The sequence below is a fragment of the Ammospiza nelsoni genome, chromosome Z (assembly GCF_027579445.1).
Source record: "Ammospiza nelsoni isolate bAmmNel1 chromosome Z, bAmmNel1.pri, whole genome shotgun sequence".
Lineage (NCBI taxonomy): Eukaryota > Metazoa > Chordata > Aves > Passeriformes > Passerellidae > Ammospiza > Ammospiza nelsoni.
This window is the reverse complement of record NC_080669.1, coordinates 48,432,537-48,440,831: the sequence shown is the minus strand read 5'-3', so window position 1 is coordinate 48,440,831 and position 8,295 is coordinate 48,432,537.

Here is an 8,295-nt window from a genome sequence, read left to right as displayed (position 1 = left end):
CTCGCCAAGAAGCAGCTGCCAGTGCTGTGGCTCCCCTCAGACTTTCCTTACCAGCAAAGAGCAATTTGGTTGGCAAGAGTGAGAGAGAGAGAGAGAGAGAGAGAGAGAGATTATTCTGGGTTCTATAAAACGTCTAACCATGTGTCTTCCCTAATTTGACTGAATTTCCTTCCCATTCCCCAGACATTTCTGCAGGAAAACCTGAGGCAAATAGATGTTAGGCAGACAGGCAGAAATAGGAAATGTAGAATTCTAGATAGCCAGATATTTATCCCACCCCTTTGGCCTGTAGAAAAGAGGAGCATTTCCCCCCAAGCTCTGCCTTGGCAGCCTGCCGCAGCCCACTGGCAAAGGCAGCCGTTTCCTCAGCTCTTGAGGGTTTGCAAGGATTTGCTTAGGCCAATAGATTTTTGTGCTGGACGCAGGCATTTCCAGCTTTCTGACGGGAAGGAGACATTGAAACAGGATTCTTTGATTTCCAGGCTGTGGGCAAAGGCAAGAGGAGCAAAAGCCCCCCCAGAAAGGAGGATGGGCAGGCAGGGAAGAGAAGCCGCAAGAGGGCTGGCAGCGCCGAGTGTCCCTGCTGCCAACCGCGCCAGCCGCCCCGTTCGGCGGGAGGCCCCTTTCCCTGCGGCCAGTGCAAACTGTGCGCAAGTTCCTGCTCTTTCTGCTCCAACCTGCGCCTTGCCGCTAAAACAGGCTGACCCTTTGCAAAGGCGCCGCAGGGCAAGCTCAGGCCACTTGCACCATTGCCCCTCGCAGCCCTGCTCAAGCTTACAACCCACCTCAAACCCAAACAGCTCACTTAAAACCAGCCTTCACTATGAAACCTTGCCCTGCCCCAACAACACACACTGCATACAAGTAGGAACAGATCCATCAAAGCTGGCTTTGATGCTGCTGATCAAATTCCAAATAGCATGCAGCAAAAGGAGGAAGACATTTCAAGGCATTGAAACAAGAAAGATCGGACTCCTGGTCTGATCAATTCACAACGTGCCACTGCCCAAAAAGACAGAAATTCCTACTAAAATGGAGATCTTGCCGCTTGCTTTAACGGTGTTTACTAAATTGAACAATGGATGCTTTCTTTCCTATCTTCCAGGCTCTTTGAAACCATGCAGGAAAGGGACAAACACAGGAGAAGACATTGCCCTCGCAAAGAAGCAGAGCCTCTCCCCAAGAAGAAAAGACCAAATTAGACAAGCCTGCAGCTTGTCCAGCCAGGCCTTGCAAGGGTTAGGCATCAATAGGACTCGATAGGAATAGGACTGGTGTTTAAGCTTTTAGAATTGTTGAAATTCTATTTAGTTAGTTTACATGATAGGAATCTCCTCAATTTCTTACTTAAGGTACATGACTATTATTCATTAGCAGGATTAGATTTATCAGTCATTGTAAGAGGCTTGGTGTTGGCTACGCTCCGTCTTTTGTCATTTTGCCTTTGTTGAGACACAATCTGTCTTTATCATTAAACCATGTTTGTTCCACTTTGTCTTTTGGTCTGTATGAAATTACTTTGGCAATCAAAGACGGCACTTGCTCTGAGAGGAGAATCTGGGCACGCACGACCTCCCCCAGGCCCAGGCTCAGCTGGCAGGACTGGCAAAGGTGTGTCTCCTTTACTGCCAGGGAAATAACGCTGGCGCTTCATCCTTTGATTCCTAAAAATCTCATCTGTGAGTGGAAAGGGAGGCTTTGTTTAATTCAGTGAATTGGATCAAAATATGTGCTCTGCTCTCACCATCGTTTCTGGCCTAAAAGCAAGGGCTTTAGTCCTTTTTGTAGCCCAGCAACATAACTTTGTTTCATTTTGGGGGACTGATGGACCTGACCACCTTGGAAGACCTTTCTAGAACCCCTCCAATTCTATCCAATTTGTATCCACATGCACCACAAAGGCATCAGAGTTCACTCTCAGGTTCTCTTGAAAGCACCACTCTCCCTCTCTGGGCCTCTACCAATCTCCTCAGCTAAAGCAGAGCGGCTGGGATCATGATCCTCTCTCTGGCTTCCCACAGCTTAGGTATTTGCACTAAAGAAGAAGCAAAGTCCCTCTTTCATCTAGCCCAGCAAATGGCACTGCCCAGCAAGGCTTTGCTGGCAGGGGCTGTGCAGGGTGGAGAGGGGGCGAGGGAGGGGGCAATTGCCAGGCTGCTTCTGGGAAGCCCAGGCAAGCTTGCCCTTGTCTGATGGAGCCAGTGCAGCTGGCCTTTGGAGCCTACAAAGTATCTGCCTTGCAGTGGCACTTGGTACAGCTGCCCCCTCACTTTGCTGCCCTGTGGGCAACATGCAGCCTGCGAAGGAAGCAAGATTGGGACTGAAGCAAGATTTGCTTTGCCTTAACTCAAGGCCGGGAAGCAGCAAAACTGGCTGGGTTTTGTCCTATCTGGCACCTAAGTACTAAAAGAAATGCCAAGGCCATCAGTGTGGAAAGGTAATTCCATCAGTGTTCCTTTGTTAGAGGAATGCCAGAGTCTTTTGAGACAAACAGCTAGTTTCTCCAAGGCAGCTGGAAGAGGGATATAGAAAGTCTGCATTCATGTTTGCTACAGAAATGCCCCTGTGCTGTCCCTGTCTGTGTGTCCCCATCAGTTGCCCTGAGAAACATGCTGTTTCTCTAAGTTTCAAGGAAGGAGTGATGAGGTGAGTGTCCAGCTCAGAGGCCCAAAGGAGGGAAAACATCAAGTGACATTATTGGGCAGCAAAAGGAGATTTGAGAAAGGGGGCAGCATGAATGCCTCCACTTTGAGAGGAAGCTTTGGAGTTGCCTCTTGGCTGAACAACTTGCAAATTCTAGCTCCTCTCAGAGCTGGAGGAGAGCCAGCGGGAGGAGTCCTGCTGGTTCTCCAGGGCAGGAGATGAGGTTCTGGGCCCTTGGACACAGACAGGCTCCTGGGCACCTTCAGCTGCAGACACCTTGCAGACAAGCACCGAGAAGAGCCAGGGCTGTCCCTGCACTGCTTTTGCCCGTCTCCTCAGACGACTCAGGAGAAAAGCCCAATGGCAAGGCTCTCACAGCAAGCCTGCAGCAGCAGAAGTAAAAGGGGCAGAGGTGGCCCATGCCTGTTTCTGTCCCATGGCTCCCCTGGGGTTCTACATGGAATGTTGGGCTGTGCCCATAGCAACTGTCGTTGTCTCCTGCTCTTGCGGCCCTTGCTGGAACGCTGGTGGAGCAGCGCTGGAGCAGCGGCTGCAGGATCAGCTCCTGGGCTCTCCCTGACCAGCCACCTCCTGCACTTAGTGCCACACCCGGCCTCTGCACCCACATCCTCGTCTCCTCGGCTCTCTCCCGGCATCCCCACAGCACTTGGGCACCGTCAAAGGTAAGAAAGTCCCCGTTTGCCCTCAAAGCACTAACACAAGGCCAGGAGGCTCCAGCTGCCTCTCCCACCAACCACGACACACAGGCTGCGTGCTCACTTTCCCCACACCAGGTTCCACGTCCAAGCGGGCTGCCGCTTCTGAAGGAATCATGTTGCCTCTGGGGCAAACACAGACCTTTCCATAGAGGATGTAGAGAGCTGTCACAGTGCAGTTGCAGATCCTCCTCCGCGCATCACCTGCTTCAAAGTTCTTGGCACCCATTGCAGTCCTAAACCTAGCTTGTGATGACCCCAATAAAAATTGGTCATGGCTTCAGTGCCAACAAATCCCCTTATGCCCTGACTCAGCTCACGCCTGCTCCAAAGCTGCAAAAACCAGAATGATGGCACTTCTCCTCTGGGATCCCTCTCATTCAGGCCATGGAAGCATTTCACTGGGCTTCTCCTCAAACACAGGTGTTCAACTTCAAAAATGATCTGCTATCAGCAATCCTGATGTGCTTACATAGTTCCATCTCTGATAGATACATTCTATTTTCATATCCATATCCTGTAGATACTTTTTTCAGTGCATGTAGGGCTGGTTCTACCTCATGCTCAGGGGCAGCTGTGAAATGCCATCTTCTCAAGAGCACAATCACAGTACCAGAGAAGTTTCTGGCTTGGAAGGGATTCTCAAAGATCACTGAGCCCAACTCCAGGGCCTGCCCAGGGCAGCCTCAACAATCACACCCTGTGCCCAAGAGCGCTGTCCAAACACTTTTGGAGCTCAGTCAGCCTTGCTGCTGGCACCCCTTCCCTGGAGAGCCTGTTGCAGTGGCCAAGCACCCTCTGTGTGAAGAGCCTTTTCCTTCGATCCACCCTAAGCCTGCACTGGCACATCTTGCAGCCCATTCTCTTGCCTCTTCCCACTGGCCCCAGGACTGAAGAGAGTAGTGCATGGCCTTCTGCTTCCCCTCCTGAGGATAGCTGCTGACTGCTAGAGGCTCCTGCCTAGGCAATTCCACCTCAAAACCACGGCAATGACAGCAAAAAGAAAGGAGCTGGGACAGAGGAGCTCAGGGCTTGCAACGATGAGGTCGAGAAGGAAGGCTACTGACACATCCTTGGCGGAATGATTTCTAACTGGAGCATTGTTTGGATCTTTTTCAGGTGGAAAGGAGAGGCACAATGAAAAGGAAAGCAAGAGGCAACAATCAGCCGTGAGTTTTGCCCCAGGGTTAAAGGACAGCAAACTGGAGGAATGGCCAGGAGGCGAACTTCTCTTTCAGAGTCAGCGTGGGATTGCTTCAAACCTGTGCATCCACAGGAAGGCTCTCTCCAGCACTTGCCTTTCTTACCTCCACCTCCTTCTTCCTTTAGGCACATCAATGTTGGCAGCGACTTTCAGGCTGAGCTCCCACAGCTGCAGAGCAGAGCACCAAGTGAGGATGAAGAGCCTGCAACCCTGGAATGGAAGCCCTGGGGAGAAGATGACTCTGACATGGAAAAACCTGACAGAGGTAGCTTCTCTTCAAGCTTTTCTTCCACCCCTGACATACTTGGATCTTTCAAAGTCTCCTTTTGCATAGAAAGGCAGCTTTTTGCAGGCTGCGCTTCTCTCCCTGTCTCGCCCATCTTCCCATCTACAAGTGTTAGAGGCAAGGAGAATGCTCTGCTTGTGCAGCAGAGCAGGAAAAAGAGCAAGCATCCTGCTCTCCAAATTGGTCAGGCCCATTTGCCACTGCACGAGAGGAGATTGGCCTGCACTTCTTCTTACAGAAGCTGCTCTGAAGGGAGAGCCAGCACTGCGGGGGCCCTTGCTTCAGCTGGCCCTGTCTTTGCTCTCCTTTTCATGCTCTCCAAGCTGCTGCCTTTAGCTCCTGGCCTTTCCTTGCGCCTTGCATGGCAACCTTTGCTCTTGCTGGCCTCAAGGCTGACTTTGGCTGCCTTTTTTTTTGCTTGCAGTAAGACAACTGCTGGACATGGCCAGCTCCCGTGGCATTCACGGGCCAGCAGCTGACCTGGAGCGCGCCCTGCACTGCCTGCACCAGGCAGGCGGCAGCCTTCCGGTAAGAAGCGGCTCTGTGGGCGCACAGAAGAGGCCACAGGGAATGCACAAGGCCCGGCCACTGGGACAGCCTTTCCTGCCTGCTCCTTGATGAAGGGTCTTGACAGGGAGCAGAGCACGTGCTGCCTGCTGTGTCTCCTCCAGCTGCATCAGGGCTGAGCCCAAACGGCTCCAGCAGGGGGAATCTCCCTCCTGCAGGCGGCGGTGCAAGCTCCTGCAGCCTGCTGCCTTGGAAATCGCCTGCAGGTCTGGCTGCTCTAAGACATTTGGAGGGGAAATTCCCAGAAGCCTCACTTAGCTGAGGCCATTCTGGCTGCAGGAGCTGCAAAATCATTCGCTTGGGGAGCAAAATGCCACTCTTGGGGACCAGCATCAAAGGGCTGGGCAGCAAAAACTAGGCACTGGGATCAAATCCCAGGCTTTCACCCACATGGCATAAGTTACTTGAATGTCTGAAGAGGCAAAGTAGCTGAAAGGCAGCATCTGTGATTTTTGGCTCATTTTGGATGTGGTGGGGTGCCTAAAGCCTTTTCCCCTTGCATCTTGCAGGAGGCTCTGGAGATGTTGCTCTCAGGGGGGCCTGCAACAGCTCAAGGCCATCCCTTGGCTGATTATCATTACGCAGGTAAGCAAAGCAGAGCTTCTTCCTTCACTGACACATGCTGCCGTCCCCTTCAGTGTTGTGGCATGCATTTCTGCTTCAACAAATTGTGCTTAATACCAGCTCGAGGTCTTGTCTTCTCGGGGGCTGGGGAAAGCACCAGCATCTAGTCCTTCAGCTTTACTTCTTTGCCAATCCTTTTCCCTGGGGAATGCCTGCTGTTGTCTTCATCACTTTCTGAGGGAGCAGACATGTACTCACACGGGAATGATGGCCTGCAACCATTTTCTTTCGGCGACCAGTGGGATCTACACCATGTGAATCGAGGGATCCATTTACCTGCTGCTTTTTATTGCCAGGCTCTGATAGATGGACACCTGAGGAGAAGGACTCCTTCCAAAAGGCTTTCCACACCTACGGCAAGGATTTTCATCTCATCCAGAAGCAGGTAAATCCGCAGCACATTCTTTACCTCAGCAGATCATCAGGAGGAAAGCTTGCTTCTATCTGGTAACAAACACTGGGCTTCGCTCTCTCTCTTCTCAAGTACCAAATCTGCTCAAGTAGTAACAAAACGGCACATCAAAGGCCTGTGTGAAAAGGATGATCCTGTCTCTCCAGCCCTTTTCTCCAAGCTCCTTTGCAATATGTTGATTTATTCTCTCAGACTTGTCGCAAAGGTCTGCTGATGCTTCCGCAAGACATTGGTATGGCATAAGTGGAGTGAACCCAGGAAAGAAGACCTGTGCTAGATGGATTTGTTGTTGATCTGTGCATTACGTGTGCCACCACGTAGCATGATACACGGTTTACTACATTGCACGATGCCTCTCTTTCTCCATCTTGATTTCATTTTACACCCTACTCCATTGACTTCATGATTTTACTTCCCAGTTTACTCCATCTTCTACTTTTTCCCCAATTCAGCCTACCAAGGAATTTTAGATTCCTTCTTTTTCTCTTCACAACAGATCCAGACTAAGACCGTGGCACAGTGTGTGGAGTACTACTACAGCTGGAAAAAGGAGCATCGAGTTGCTAGCACTCTTGCTCAGGTGAGGGGGAAGAAAATCCAGGCATGCCAGGAGGGTGGAGAAACTGGGAGAAGGGGAGAAAACCTGCTTGTCAGCTGTGCCAGACGCCGCTTTGCCAGGATCACATCGTCCCATGCGCTGGCAAAGGCGCAGCAGATGCTGCCCAGGCCTTCCTTCTGCTGCTGCCCTGAAATACGCCATTCTGGAGCCTAACTTTGAGCCAAGGAAGCCGCACCACCACCCAAATGGGCTTTGACTCTCTACAGATGGCTTTCTCAAGGGCTGCCTCCTTTGCTGACTCCAATCAGACCCTTCATTCCCCACTGAACTCCACCTGACATCAGCAATCCCTGTGTTCAGGGAGATGATTTTCAGGCAGTTTTTCTAGCATGCCAGCATACTCGCCAAGAAGCAGCTGCCAGTGCTGTGGCTCCCCTCAGACTTTCCTTACCAGCAAAGAGCAATTTGGTTGGCAAGAGTGAGAGAGAGAGAGAGAAAGAGAGAGAGGGATTATTCTGGGTTCTATAAAACGTCTAACCATGTGTCTTCCCTAATTTGACTGAATTTCCTTCCCATTCCCTAGACATTTCTGCAGGAAAACCCGAGGCAAATAGATGTTAGGCAGACAGGCAGAAATAAGAAATGTAGAATTCTAGATAGCCAGACATTTATCCCACCCCTTTGGCCTGTAGAAAATAGGAGCATTTCCCTCCAAGCTCTGCCTTGGCAGCCCGCCGCAGCCCACTGGCAAAGGCAGCCGTTTCCTCAGCTCTTGAGGGGTTGCAAGGATTTGCTTAGGCCAATAGATTTTTGTGCTGGACGCAGGCATTTCCAGCTTTCTGACGGGAAGGAGACATTGAAACAGGATTCTTTGATTTCCAGGCTGTGGGCGAAGGCAAGAGGAGCAAAAGCCCCCCCAGAAAGGAGGATGGGCAGACAGGGAAGAGAAGCCGCAAGAGGGCTGGCAGTGCCGAGTGTCCCTGCTGCCAACCGCGCCAGCCGCCCCGTTCGGCGGGAGGCCCCTTTCCCTGCGGCCAGTGCAAACGGTGCGCAAGTTCCTGCTCTTTCTGCTCCAACCTGCGCCTTGCCACTAAAACAGGCTGACCCTTTGCAAAGGCGCCGCAGGGCAAGCTCAGGCCACTTGCACCATCGCCCCTCGCAGCCCTGCTCAAGCTTACAACCCACCTCAAACCCAAACAGCTCACTTAAAACCCAGCCTTCACTATGAAACCTTGCCCTGCCCCAACAACACACACTGCATACAAGTAGGAACAGATCCATCAA